The sequence below is a fragment of the Narcine bancroftii genome, chromosome 1 (assembly GCF_036971445.1).
Source record: "Narcine bancroftii isolate sNarBan1 chromosome 1, sNarBan1.hap1, whole genome shotgun sequence".
Classification (NCBI taxonomy): Eukaryota; Metazoa; Chordata; class Chondrichthyes; order Torpediniformes; family Narcinidae; genus Narcine; species Narcine bancroftii.
In genome coordinates this window covers 302,176,904-302,191,016 of record NC_091469.1, presented here as the reverse complement: position 1 = coordinate 302,191,016, position 14,113 = coordinate 302,176,904, and positions in this window count along the sequence as shown.

Genomic DNA, 14,113 nt, shown 5'->3' with positions numbered 1-14,113 from the left:
CCCAACTTCTTCAGGGGGTCGCCGCTGGTGTTCCCCTGTATCTTGTTGTTTTCTCATCAATTCGCAAAGAAAAACAATTTCTTCAGATTGAAATGCTATCTGGTGCATTTCCAACAATGGAGTCGTCTTCCTGCATGCTCCCTCCATTGAAATCGAAAGGCTTTCCAAATCGGGGTCCATTTCTTTGGGGTTTAGGCAATGAAGAAATTGAGCCTGGGGCTGTTTCAAGTCATCTAGACCCCAGATTTTCAACACTTCAAAAATGTAACTTCTTATGAACTCAAGGTTTAGTCTTTTTACCATTAGTGGCCATAATAATTCCTTAATACTTTAAACTAAAATTTAAAAAGTTTAATCTTGAAAACAAAGGGTTAAAAAACGGGTATTTAAAAGTCTGGCCAGAGAGGTTGAGATCGCACGTCTAGACTCTACGCCATCTTGCCATGCCCCCATGTTGTCCCATTATTTAAAAAAAACTCCAAAAATAAATCAGGTAACTATAGGCTAATGAGCCTGATGTCATTAGTAAAATATTGGAAAGAGTTCAGAAAGACAGGATTATATAGGTATTTGGACAGTCCTAGGCTGATTAAGGATAAACAACATGGCTTTGTGCATGGTAGGTCATGTTTAACAAATTTAGTGGAGTTTTCTGAGGTGGTTACCAGGAAGGAGGATGAAGGAAATGCTGTGGTTGTTGGCTTTAGTAAAGCCTTTGACAAGGTCCCACATGGGAGGTTAGTTTATGACATTAGATATTCAAGGAGAGGTGGTAAACTGGATTCGAAATTGGCTACATGAGAGAAGGCAGAGGGTGGAGTGGATGGCTGCTTTTGGATTGGAGGACTGTGACCATTGGTGTGCCTAAGGGATCCGTTTTGGGGCCATTGTTGTTTGTTGTATGCATCAATGATCTGGATGATAATGTTGTGAATTAGATCAGAAAATTTGCTGTTGACACAAAGATAGGAGGGATTGTGGACAGTGAGGAGGGTTATCAAAGCTTGCAGAGGGATCTGGACCAGCTAGGAGAATGGGCCAGAAAGTGGCAATGGTTTAATGCAGATGTGTGAGATGATGCATTTTCGAAGGGCAAACCAAGGTAGGAAATAGACAGTAATTGATAAGGCACTAAGGAGTGTGGAGGAGCAGAGGGGTTGAGGTTTGCAGATACATTGTTCCCTGCAGGTGGTGTTGCAAGTGGGCAGGGTTGTAAAGAAAGCTTTTATAAATCAAAGTATTGAGTATTGGAGTTGGGATGTTATGTTGAAATAATTTAAGACATTGGTAGGCCAAATTTGGAATATTGTCTGCAGTTCTGGGCACTTAATTACAGGAAGAATATCAGTAAGATTGAAAGAGTGCAGAGAAGATTTACTAGAATGTTGCTGGGTCTTCAGGAGTTGAATTGCAGGGAAAGATTGGACAGGTTAGGAATTTATTCCTTGGAGCGAAGAAGAATGAGTGGAGATTTCATCGAGGTTTACAGGATTATGAGAGGTATAGACGGAGTGGACGTAAATAGGCTTTTTCCACAGACTGGGTGAAATAAATATGAGAAATCATAATTTTAATCTAAAGGTGGAGAGGTTTAGGGGGATCATTAGGGGGAAGATATTCACTCAGAGGGTGGTGGGAATGTGGAATGAGCTACCATCTGACGTGGTGAATATAGGCTCATTTATGTGCTTAAAGAGTAAATTGGATAGTTACATGGATGTGAAAGGACTGGAGGGTTATGTTATGGGAGCAGATCAGTGGGACTAGGGAGATGATGGTCCGCACCAAAGAGAGGGGCTGAACTGCCTGTTTTCTGTGCTGTAGCATTCTGGGGTTCTCACTACAACAGAAAACAACAAAGGAGAGGCCTGTACTATATTAAGATTGATAAACAGCTGAAACAAAATTGGTGATAATAAGGAAAATGCAGAAACTTTAAAATTAAAGTAAAAATGAATAAACAATTGTAAACATGTTGTCATGGAACATGAAGCCAGATGCTCTGTGCTATTTATCACAGAAATTAAAAAAAAACTTACACAGCAATCACAGAAGCTGACAAAGTAAAATGACTTCTCCCTATGAATAAAAATTAACTTCAGAATTAAAAATGGATTGGATGAGTGTAAAAACTTTACAACAATATGTCAATAAACTTCTGGAGTTGTACGGACAAAGCCAAGAAACATCAAGCCTGCGTGTGTGTCAGACCACTTAGTGCAAGTTTAGGTTACCATCTTGAGTGCAGAAGGGCTAAGAGGAGGATTTGAAGATCGTGGTTTGTTGGTCAAAGTGGATTGGTGCCTATGAAGAATGTTGGCATTTGTAGACACGAAGGCAATTCTCAAGTGAGCTGTGAATGATGAATCATACATTTTGCCAACGTCACAAGTTGTAAATGCTGAATTAGTTGGAGCCCAAACTTTCTCACAATCAATACCCTTATCTTATAGTGTAAATGCCGATGCCGTGTCACCAGATGTAAGAGCCGGAGTGGATGAGCTTTGGAATATGCAGATACCACACAGACAGCATTGGAGGTCGGCATTGATTCTGGTTCATAGCCTCTATGAGGCTCCACCATTGTCAAACAAATTAATGGAGGAACAAAATCAGGGGTTTAGCATTTCAAGATATAGATGAATATTATTTCACCTTGAGTGTAGTGAATCCTTACTGCTCTCCATTCGAGAGGTCTGTATAGGTTCATTTTGGACAAAATATTTATAGTGATTGATTTTTAGTTATTAAGTAAATCATGAAATAATACACTGTGCCAGATCAGCCAAAATTATTTTGAATTGTAGACCAGGTGGGCCAGGCATGAGGAGCAGAATGCCTTACTCATGTTTCTATTTCTTTATGTTATTCTACTTGAGCAGCTGGATCAGACATATGTTTAGCTGCAAATCTAATACATTTTCCACGCACGTCTTGTGACTTGTCCTCAAATAGTACTGCATCAAATGGAGCCACAGAGTAAATGTACCCAAAGAACCGTAAAGGAGATTAATAGCGGAACTTTATTCAATGCAGTTTGGCAACGTTAGCATGAGAGCAGTGCATTGTAGCTTTGTTTATTGGCATGTCATAGACACAGATCTGGGAGAGCCAGCCTGCAAGTACACAGACTGCCGACACTGCAGATCACACACTGAGGGAACCACTCTAAATGTAGACAAAATCAAACATGCTGGATGCTCTCAGCAGGTCTGGTTGTATCAGCAGCTGAAACAGAAAATCGCTCTGTTTTCCTTCCCTCCTCTCCCACTCACACTTGTGTTCTTACTTATTGTTCAGTTCCGGCGAAGGATTTTTGAACCAAATTTTTGTTTTTCTCCCAAATGATGCCTCCCCGTGTACAGAGTGGTGCCTTCATTTTTTTTAAATTAAATTTCCAATACTTGCAGGGTTTTTTTTTTGTTCCAATATCATAAATGAGACACCTGAGGTGATTCTCAGACTACAGAGAAAAGGTTGTGGACAATATTCTGATGTTAATTTTTAAAAATTGAATTTTTAACATTTCATTTAGAGATACAGCATGGTGACAGACCCTTCTGGGCCACAAGCCTGTGCTGCCAAAATACATTGATTAACCTACAAACCGACTAATTTATTGGAGGGTGGGTTGAACCCACAGTACCCGGAGGAGAACGTTAAAACTCCTTACAGCGAGCACCAGATTTGAACCAGTGTTGCTGGTGCTGTAATAGCTCTGCTTTAACCATATCGCTAACCCCACTACTCTGCAGATTCAAAGAAATGCATGGAGCATGTGCACCAGAACTAATAGAAGCAAGATCCTTCTGCATGACACTGGTATTGGGAGGGAGGCTGCATCCAAAATTATAACAGTCCATAATTTTAGCCAGTTCCATTTGAACAGTTTGTGAAGTGAAACATAATGTAACTTCGCATTCACTCACCACCCAGCCAGACAGAAAATGCTGAGAGTATCAATACTAAAAGATGCACAAAAAATGTGATTCCTGGGAGGATTATTAGGTGTTTTATGAAGCATTAACTTGCAGGTTTTACTCTGAGCTAATGACTAATGGTCCACTCCACAATGGGATGAATTCTGCAAGAAGCACTGATGCAGTGAAGACAGAGAACTTTGGCTCAGCAGAATTTGGAAAAAGGAGATGAAAGAAAATTGAAACAAATCCAACATCAACATATGTTGTAAAAGGAAAAGATTCCGATTATGTCATAAGGTTTGTGTGCTGATATTTCTAGGCAGATCAGACTTGAGAAAATGAGAAGTTGGAGTTATTGCAGAAATAATGGATTTCACAAATCATCTTATACAATTAGGTGCGAGATTCAGAAACATTCAAGTGAACTATGAGTGATACATAATAGAGTTCGAATGTATCCATAAAACAAGTTCGACATAGGATATGACTGAGAAGAATCAAGAGGTGATACTGTATGTCAACCATATTTGTTCAGAATCCATGATCAACACAAACAGTTACAAGTATCAAAGGAGTCTCCAAAAATCATTTAATCTTGTGAACTTACCAATGTACGACGAGTTTGACTCTTTCAAAAAAGTGACTTACCATTGACTTTTGAAGGGTAATAAGGGGCGAATAAATAAGTGCCCACATCTTAAGTCTCGGTTACATCTTTCCAAGTGAATTTTTTTTTTAAACTTGGTGGTCTCTCAACTAAGAATAACAAGGGCAGGCTTATCTTACATATCAATGGCCAAACTTCAATTTCAAGGCAGATGATGGGTTGCAATGGAACAACATTGTCAACTAGGTGCAGGATCAGAGTCAGTTTCACAGAAATATGAGTGGAGTTGACTGCCATTTTCACTATGGATAAGTAAAAGTTCTATACATTTAATACAATGTTTAAATTAGGTTTAAAGGTTGTGTATACTTTATCTTTCATCACCATCTGGCATATCTTCATTTCACTTTTTGAAACTTGTTTATCGAGTTACAAGCTGCTTGTTCCTTAATTTGTTTGCTTTCTGAACTCTTCAATCTAATTGCCTCTTAAGCCACCTGATGCAATCACTGTTGGAAAAGGGGAAATTTCCACCTGAAATTTCAAGACATCTTGCTTTAAGATCATCAAAGAGAACCATTTCTTCACCGTTGATTTGTCATCTTGAGCCAAGTTCACTCTGGACTTTTCACCAATAATTTAGGACAGATTAATATGAGTTATTGGCAAATGGATGAGTGCATTGCACCATAATCTGCCACTATGGACCACATCCAGATCAGCATTATGAACTGCTGCAAAGATATAAATGTTATTTACACCTGTCGTATCAGTCCTGCTAGACAGGAAACTTCAGAAACATGAGAATGATACAAAGTACTGCTCAAATTCAAGGGAATTCTCTAAGCCTCCAAATCACCTGATCATTCCAAAGCTTATGTATTACTTTTGAATTCTAGTTATTGTTTTTAATATTTTAATGCTGTAGAAATAAATTGTTGTCATTGCAAATAATTAACATATAGTAAGATGGAAACACATCAGAGCATAAGTTTGTATTCCTGGTGCAGAGAGGTTCTTATAAAAAATTAAATTGCATTGATAACTTACCCCTCACTCTCAGAATAAGTGCCTGAAAAATATATGTGAATCATTCAGAAATGTGAAGAATTCTCATATTTTAATGCTAACAGCTTGTATTCAACAATATGAATGTGATCTATAATGTTGAGAAAATTACCTATTTGATTATTGTTGAATTCTTGAGTCCCAAATATGAAATCTTTATTGTTCTGTGAGGCTGATGTACTTGCAGTAGCTGAAAGAGTTGCTTTTAGTGTAAAGACACAGTCATGATATGAAATCCCTGGTATGATTTCCAAATTAACCAAATGTAAACCAAAAACAGATTAAACCAGAAGTTGTACTGCTTCACCAGATGACTTAGAACAATGCTCTTGTACTGCAGTGCAGTACACTTGGAGGATGGATGCTCTTGCATCTCTATGCTGCCACAGCTGAAGTCAATTGTGTGCTTTATACTGTATTGAGTGGTGCAATATGTTGAAATACATTCCCATGAGAGTCAAATGCAGATGTCATACAAGAGGTATCAACAATACACATCTTGACGGATAAAATCCATGATTACCACATTCTCTGTCCCTTATTTTAATACATTTGATTTTCTGATTAATCCACACTTCTAAGACAAAAAAAAAACTGTGCATCAGGCATCTGAATAAACCATCTGTTATTTTTGTAATGTTGACATAGAAATGGAGCAGTTCAGAACACAAATTCAAATCAGTAAAGCAATGCATAACGATTTGTTCAGTGTCCCTCCCAGCTTTATCACAGGTAGCCAGAAAGGATTTAGTTGAAATGGCAGAATCAAATGTAGGAAAAAAAATGAATAAACATGACAACAATAAGCAGAGGGTTCGTTGGAAAAGGGTCTCAGATAAATGGAGTTGCAAGCCTTGTATATAAGTCAGCAACTTCAATGTTGTGCTGATCGGTGCTGGGAACTCAGCTATTTATAATCCATATTACAAATATAGATAAAAAGGCAATAGTTTAATTTATCCAAATTTGAGCAAAACTCGAGAGGACAGCGTACAGTTGGATACAGTGCCAATAACATAATTCTTCTTTCTTCTTCTTCTTTGGCTTGGCTTCGCAGACGAAGATTTATGGAGGGGTAAATGTCCACGTCAGCTGCAGGCTCATTTGTGGCTGACAAGTCCGATGCGGGACAGGCAGACACGGTCGCAGCGGTTGCAGGGGAAAATTGGTTGGATGGGGTTGGGTGTTGGGTTTTTCCTCCTTTGTCTTTTGTCAGTGAGGTGGGCTCTGCGGTCTTCTTCAAAGGAGGTTGCTGCCCGCCGAACTGTGAGGCGCCAAGATGCACGGTTTGAGGCAATATCAGCCCACTGGCGGTGGTCAATGTGGCAGGCACCAAGAGATTTCTTTAGGCAGTCCTGGTACCTCTTCTTTGATGACCAGTGGAGAGCTCGCCATATAACACGATCTTGGGAAGGCGATGGTCCTCCATTCTGGAGACGTGACCTACCCAGCACAGTTGGATCTTCAACAGCGTGGATTCGATGCTGTCGGCCTCTGCCATCTCAAGTACTTCGATGCTAGGGATGAAGTCGCTCCAATGAATGTTGAGGATGGAGCGGAGTCAACGCTGGTGGAAGCGTTCTAGGAGCCGTAGGTGATGCCGGTAGAGGAACCATGATTCGGATCCGAACAGGAGGGTGGGTATGACAACGGCTCTGTATACGCTTATCTTTGTGAGGTTTTTCAGTTGGTTGTTTTTCCAGACTCTTTTGTGTAGTCTTCCAAAGGCGCTATTTGCCTTGGCGAGTCTGTTTTCTATCTCGTTGTCGATCCTTGCATCCGATGAAATGGTGCAGCTGAGATAGGTAAACTGGTTGACCGTTTTGAGTCTTGTGTGCCCGATGGAGATGTGGGAGGGCTGGTAGTCATGGTGGGGAGCTGGCTGATGGAGGACCTCAGTTTTCTTCAGGCTGACTTCCAGGCCAAACATTTTGGCAGTTTCCGCAAAACAGGACGTCAAGCGCTGAAGAGCTGGCTCTGAATGGACAACTAAAGCAGCATCATCTGCAAAGAGTAGTTCACGGACAAGTTGCTCTTGTGTCTTGGTGTGAGCTTGCAGGCGCCTCAGATTGAAGAGACTGCCATCCATGCGGTACCAGATGTAAACAGCGTCTTCATTGTTGAGGTCTTTCATGGCTTGATTCAGCATCATGTTGAAGAAGATTGAAAAGAGGGTTGGTGCGAGAACACAGCCTTGCTTCACACCATTGTTAATGGAGAAGGGTTCAGAGAGCTCATTGCTGTATCTGACCCGACCTTGTTGGTTTTTGTGCAGTTGGATAACCACGTTGAGGAACTTTGGGGGGCATCCGAGGCGTTCTAGTATTTGCCAAAGCAAATACACTGCTCACGGTGTCGAAAGCTTTGATGAGGTCAACAAAGGTGATGTAGAGTCCTTTGTTTTGTTCTCTGCACTTTTCTTGGAGCTGTCTGAGGGCAAAGACCACGTCAGTAGTGCCTCTGTTTGCGCGAAAGCCGCACTGTGATTCTGGGAGAACATTCTCGGCAACACTAGGTATTATTCTATTTAGGAGAATCCTAGCGAAGATTTTGCCTGCAATGGAGAGCAGCATGATTCCCCTATAGTTTGAGCAGTCTGATTTCTCGCCTTTGTTTTTGTACAGGGCGATGATGATGGCATCACGAAGGTCCTGAGGCAGTTTTTCTTGGTCCCAGCAAAGCTTGAAAAACTCATGCAGTTTGGCATGCAGAGTTTTGCCACCAGCCTTCTAGACCTCTGGGGGGGGATTCCATCCATACCTGCTGCTTTGCCACTTTTCATTTGTTCAATTGCCTTATATGTCTCTTCCCGGGTAAGGACCTCATCCAGCTCTAGCCTTAGGGGCTGTTGAGGGAGCTGGAGCCGGGCGGAATCTTGGACTGAGCGGTTGGCACTGAAAAGAGTTTGGAAGTGTTCTGACCATCGGTTAAGGATGGAGAACTTGTCGCTGAGGAGGACTTTGTCGTCTGAGCTGCGCAGCGGGCTTTGGACTTGGGGTGAGGGGCAGTACATAGCTTTTAGAGCCTCATAAAAACCCCTGAAGTCATCAATGTCCACGCTGAGGTGAGTTCGTTTGGCGAGGCTAGTCCACCACTTATTTTGGATCTCCCGGAGTTTGCACTGAAGATGGCTGCATGCGCGACAGAAGGCTTGTTTCTTCTCTGGACAGGACGGCTTTGTAAGGTGAGCCGAGTGGGCAGCTCGCTTCTTTGCCAGCAGCCCCTGGATTTCCTGGCTGTTTTCGTCGAACCAGTCCTTGTTTTTTCCTGGAGGAGAAGCCCAGTTCCTCTTCAGTGGATTGCAGTATGGTAGTCTTCAGCTGATCCCAGAAGGTTTCAGGGGATGTGTCCGTAAGGCGGATTGCATCCTCGAGCTTTGCTTTGAGGTTTGCCTGGAAGTTGCCTCATACCTAATAAACAGTCGACAAATTATGTCAACGCGTTAAAAAAAAAAGTTGAAAAGGTGTAACTTATTAAGATTAGGTCATTTGTTTCAATTGGAAACTTAACAAATGTGGGTCCTAGAAGGCATCTGAGGGTGCTGTCACAAACACAATAAGTCAATGAGCAGGTACAACAAGGAACAACAAATTGTATGATGTCCTTTTTTTTTGTCTGGAAATATGGAGAGAAATGGAGACATGACGTAGTGCTTTATTGGAAGACCCTAGAGTCCCTTGTCAAACTCTTCTTCACAGTCAGTCCCTGGAAGTTGAGATTGACTTGTATCCATTTCAATTTTGTAATTTCTGGAGTGCCTGAATGTGGTCTTAATGTATGACAATTGTTTTAGTCTCCAAATGCAGACAAATGCAAGTAAACAGGAGATCCATTAGAGGCTGTATATGTTGGAATCTGGAACAGAATATCGACCATTCTTTTTCTTCCACTGAAGCTGCCTGTCCCTCTAAGTTCCTCCAAATGCAAGTATTATCTATGGACTGTAATTCAAAGGCTGAGGTTGGTGTGATCTTGGTTCTAGAATGGAAGTAACAGAAGTTAAACAGCATCCTGCTTGTGGCTGTGAGTTAATTCCTGATGGAAGTTTCAAGTCAAGAGCAGTCAGCTTTATTGTCATCTGATTGTACAAATGCAATCTGACGAACAATGTTCTCCAGTCCTTGGGGAAAAACATGCAAACACACAACCAGACAAAACACATGTCATACAGACAGACAATACAGATACAGGACAAGTATTTTATCTATAAAAATAAATAAATAAATATTGCTTTGTACAAATGAGAGTCTCGGAGGGTGAATGTGAGCAGTCCCTTTGGTTTTTCTCACTGCCTGTGGGAAGAAGATGTTCTTCAGTCTGACAGGAACAGCTGAAAAATGCTGCATGAAAGGTGGAAGGGGTCCTCAATAATTATGCATGCTTTCTTCAATCTGGTAGATCACATTGATGTGGGTAGAGGGAGACTACAGTGATCCATTCTGCCATTGTGGATTTACCTCTGATCCATTTCTCTGCAGCAATTGTATCACACTGTGATGCAGCCAACCAGAATGTTCTCGATAGAGCTTCTATAGAAGGTTGACATAATGGTGTCTAGAAGCCTTGTCTACTTCGGTCTTCCTCGGAAGTGCAGACAACTGTTGCACCTTCCTGACAATTGCAGAGATGTTGTGTGTCATGATAGCTCAGTAGTTAAGTGAACTTAAAGGAACTTAATGCTCTCCACTCTCTCCACTACAGAGCTGTTGATGTGTAGTGGAGGGTGGTTGTTCCTGGTCCTCCAGGAGTCTACGATCATCTCCTTCATCTTGTTCACTTTGAGACTCAATTTTTTGCTCTCTCGCCTTGTCATGTGATTTTCCACCTCTTCTCCGTAGCGCAACTCATTGTTGCTGCTGATGAGGCCATCGACTGTTGTATCGTCTGTAAGCTTGATGACACTGTTGGAGCTGGATCTGGTGATGCAGTCATGGGCCAGTAGTGTGAACAGGAGCGGGCTGAGCACACAGACCTGAGATGCGCCAGTGCTCACCTTGAGGATGCTCAATATTCTGGTACTGACCTGGACAGACTGAGGTCTTTCTGTTAGATAGTCCAGAATCCAATTACAGAGAGTTGAGTCCCAGTGAGGACAGCTTCTCCACCAGTCTCTGGAAAATTATAGTATTAAATGCCGAGCGTTCCTTCGCTTTTCATTCAGGGAAAGTGGCTGATCTTAGTGCCATTGTGTCTCCTGTCCTGAAGGCAGCATCATGAGCTCTGAGGAGGGTTCAGTCCTCTGCATCCAATCATACTTTCTGGTTATCCCCCAATTGTGAAGCATTTGATTTTGGTGACATCCTCAATGTACTTGCTGATGCAGCCACCCACTGAGCTCGTGTACTCCTCTATGTTTATATGACCATTGTAGGTGGCTACCTCCCTGAAACAGCTCCAGTTTGTGGTCTCAAAGCCGTTGCAGTGCTGTTGTGTGCCCCCACCCCACTTCTCCACCACTCCCGGCAACGTCTTGATCTCCCTGCGAACTGACGTAGCAGGACAGATATGTGATCCGAGTAACTAAGGTGGGAACACCCAATCCAGGGTGTTCTCTCCTCTGATGGCGAAGCTCACATGCTGTTGAAACTAAGGTAAGACTGTTTTTAGGTTGGCGTGATTGAATTTGCCAACAACAATCATGAGAAGTTTGGGCTTCATAGATGGCACCATAAAACTCCTTCAAGGTTTCACCCTCATTAGCAGAAGGTGGAATGTAGACTGTAATGCAGCCTTGCTTGAGTTCAATCTTCATTGGTAAAGGGTCTACAGTTAGATTCACTAATTGTGTATTATGATGGAAGGCACAAGTATGTAGATAGCCAAACATTTCCCATGACAATGGTATCAGAAATACAAAACAAATTTAAAGAGGATCTTTAGGGTAGTTTTTTTTTACACAGAGTTGTTGAAATCAAGAATATGCCACTGTGGAAACTAATGGAATCAAATACAATTTCTACAGGTGTACCGTGCAGAGCATTCTGACTGGTTGCATCACCATCTGCTATGGCAGCGCCAAAGCACAGGACAGAAAAAAGCTCCAAAGAGTTGTAAACTCAGCCAGTTACATCACAGGCATCAGTCTTCACTCCATGAGGACCTACACAAGAGGCGGTGTCTTCAGAAAGCAGCCTCTATCCTGAAGAACCCCCATCACCCGGGCCATGCCCTCTTAACAACTACTACCATCAGGAAGGAGGTACAGGAGTCTGAAGATGAGCACCCAATGACACAAGGACAGCTTCTTCCTCTCTGCCATCGGGTTTCCGAATGGACAATGAACCACAGAAACTATCTCATTTTTTCCTTTTTTTTGCAGTATTTATTTATTTTGAAATTTATAGCAATATTTTCACTGTGATATTGTCACAAAGCAACACATTACCTGGAATGTTCATGATAATAAATTCTGATTCTGATCTTCTGTGTCTAAGAAATGTTTGTCTTTGGCTTGGCTTCGCGGACGAAGATTTATGGAGGGGGTAAAAGTCCACGTCAGCTGCAGGCTCGTTTGTGGCTGACAAGTCCGATGCGGGACAGGCAGACTCGGTTGCAGCGGTTGCAGGGGAAAAATGGTTGGTTGGGGTTGGGTGTTGGGTTTTTCCTCTGTTTAAGAAATGTTTATGCAGACACTAAATAGGTATGGCAGAGAGGATATGGTGCTAGTGTGGGCAAATGGGATTTGTATAGAAGGGAATATACAAATGGTATATTCCTCCTTACCTGAAGAAACTATGCTCTCATGATCTTGAAGACATATTTTCCTCCACCTATGAGCTCTGATCATGCTCTATCATGTCAGGGTCACCAATTGTAGCCACTGGAATTGCAGTGGACACAACAAAATAACCACACAAGGTGTTTTTAGAGTGAATCACCTGTGCAATCTTTTAAAAGCTGCAATTACGCACTCAACATGCGCTGACATCATCACACACTGACATTACATTGCCGGTTTGAAGCCTCCTAGGAGTTGTAGTCCCGCCATAACACTGCAACAAGCCATTATAATCTTGAGTAAAAGGCATCCTGAATTGCGCTTTTTTTAATTTCTGATGTCTGGAGATAGTACCAGCTGAAAGATCTTTATTCCCATGAGGGTGATGGGTTTACCTTGGGGAGGGGGGTGGGGGAGAAAGGGGGGCAGAGAATCTCACAATCAAAAAAAAAAGCAGCTCAGCAGTTTCTCATTAAGTATTCCATTTGATTTACTGCACATACCAAACAATTATATAGCTAACAAGAGGAAATTAGATTGAAACTGCACAGTTATTTAATTGTGCATGGTTATAAATATTTTTAATCAGATCTTTTTGTGTATTTATGTGATATGGAGAATTTTCAGATCAAGCTCTCAGATCCCTGTTACTTGAGAAGAATAGCAATAGACACAAATCCAGCCACAGTCATTTGAAATATATTTTACAATTTTAACCTTTTATGTCTCAAACAATAATTTTTCTACCTAAAATATTATCCTTAAAGTCTGGTAAAAGTGATGTTGTGCTATAGAATTGGTAATTTTGGAGGATAAGGAAAATAATTTGAACTATATTAGAATATTAATTGAATTAATTTAAAGGATTGAATGGAACTGAAATTCACCCCAGATCTTGCACATGCAATAATTATGCATAAATATTAATTGAATTAATTTAAAGGATTGAATGGAACTGAAATTCACCCCAGATCTTGCACATGCATAAATTATGCCATGTTGTCTTTTATTTCCTAAGGATGCTTCATGAGTTGCTAAGCTTCTCCTGAATTCTGTGCATTAAATTCAGCCAGAGGCCTTCCGTGTCTCTTATTTTACACGCTCTTAAATAATTATTAATATCACCTGCATTTACTTGAGGTAATGTGACAACAGGGACTCCCCAACACATTCTCAAAATGAGTTCATAAATTGATTTTATTTGTCAGCCAAGTTGTGTATTTTAAATTACTTCATCAGCAGATGCTGCTATAAATAACCATATTTAGTATTTAAGTTGTGTTCATTTCCTCCTTCAACTAGTTATCTGATCAGGAATGTTATTATGAATGCCTTATTGAAAATGTTTAATTATAGGCAGCAATTTATGTCCAGATATTGTTAAGTCAGACATATATAGGCCATGGAATGAGAATGTATCATTGTCTTCCAGTTCAGGGGCAAATAGGGATGGGCAAAAAAATCGGAATGCAATTTTTTAAAGTTAGAACTTTAAAAGATATTCTGTTGGTTGTAAAACATAATGAGTAAAGATTCCTTTATTATCATTCACAGCTAACAATCTTTAACATTTTAACTTCACATTTTAACTTCATCTGCTTCTCAAAACAAGTGGGAGTTTCAAAGCAAAACCTTGAATATAGTTTTAAACTCAGCTTGCTGTCATTTCGTTTTATGTGATTCTTGATCCAATTTATCAAGGAAAAAATAGATAGGTGATCTTGTTTCAGGTTTACTACCCAAATAAAGAAAATTTCTCCTGTAATTTATTTGTCTCAGGAAGTTCAAATATATCCT